This window comes from Pongo abelii, chromosome 3 (assembly GCF_028885655.2).
Source record: "Pongo abelii isolate AG06213 chromosome 3, NHGRI_mPonAbe1-v2.0_pri, whole genome shotgun sequence".
Taxonomy (NCBI): Eukaryota; Metazoa; Chordata; class Mammalia; order Primates; family Hominidae; genus Pongo; species Pongo abelii.
Window position 1 is genome coordinate 115,600,659 of NC_071988.2, and position 1,659 is coordinate 115,602,317.

The window sequence follows — 1,659 nt, forward strand, 5'->3', positions numbered from 1 at the left end:
ACCAGATGTGGTTTCATTGCTTGAGCAAATTAACACATCTCCTGGTACCTGGTATGTAGCTATTGATTTGGCAAATGCCTTTTTCTCCATTCCTGGCCGGGCGCAGTGGCTCACGCCTGTAATCCCAGCACTTTGGGAGGCAGAGGCGGGCGGATCACGAGGTCAGGAGATCAAGACCATCCTGGCTAACACAGTGAAACCCCGTCTCTACTAAACAAAATACACAAAAAATTAGCCGGGCATGGTGGCGGGTGCCTGTAGTCCCAGCTACTCAGGAGGCTGAGGCAGGAGAATGGCGTGAACCTGGGAGGCAGAGCTTGCAGTGAGTTGAGAACACACCACTGCACTCCAGCCTGGGCGACAGAGCAAGACTCCATCTCAAAAAAAAAAAAAAAAAACAAAGTAGCAACTGGGGAGACATTTGCATGTCAGGGGATGAGAAGTAAATCCGACTAAAATTCAGGGGCCTTCTACCTCTGTGAAATTTCCAGGGTTCCAGTGATGTGGGGCATGTTGAGATAGTCCTTCCAAGGTGAAGTATAAGTTGTTGCATTCGGCCCTTCCTACAACCAAGAAAGAGGCACAATGCCTAGGGGGCCTATTAGGATTTTGGAGGCAACACATTCCTCATTTGGGTGTGTTACTCCATTCCATTTATCAAGTGACCTGAAAGGCTGCTAGTTTTGAGTTGGGTCCAAAACAGGAGAAGGCTCTGCAACAGGTCCAGGCTGCTCTGCAAGCTGCTCTGCCACTTGGACCATATGACTCAGCAGATCCAATGGTGCTTGAGGTGTCAGTGGCAGATAAGGATGCTGTTTGCAGTGTTTGGCAGGCCCCCATAGGTGAATCACAGCGGAGGCCTCTAGGATGTTGGAGCAAGGCCCTGTCATCTTCTGCAGATAACTACTCTAGTTTTGAGAGACAGTTCTTGGCCTGTTACTGGGCTTTAGTGGAAACTGAACATTTGACTATGGCTCATCAAGTCACCATGCGACCTGAACTGTCTATCACAGCAGCATTCCATCATCAAATGGAAGTGGTATACACGTGATTGGGCTCAAGCAGATCCTGAAGGCATAAGTAAGTTACATGAAGAAGTGGCTCAAATGCCCATGGTCCCCACTCCTGCCACCCTGCCTTCTCTCCGCCAGCCTGTGCTGATGGCCTTATGGGGAATTCCCTATGGCCAGTTGACAGAGGAAGAGAAGACTAGGGCCTGGTTTACAGATGGTTTGGCATGATATGCAGGCACCATCCGAAAGTGGACAGCTGCAGCACTACAGCCCCTTTCTGAGATATCCCTAAAAGACAGTGATGAAAGGAACTCTTCCCAGTGGAGAGAACTTTGAGCAGTACACCTGGTTGTGCACTTTTCTTCGAAGGAGAAATGGCCAGACATGCATTTATATAAACTCATGTGCTATAGCCAATGGGTTGGCTGAATGATCAGGAACCTGGAAGGAGCATGATTGGAAATTGATGACAAAGAAATCTGGGGAAGAAGTATGTAAATGGGCCTCTCTGGGTGGTCAAAAACATTGAAGACATTTGTGTCCCATGTGAATGCTCACCAAAGGGTGACCTTAGCAAAGGAGGATTTTAATAATCAGGAGGATAGGATGACCTGCTCTGTGAACACCACTCAGCCTCTTTCCCCAG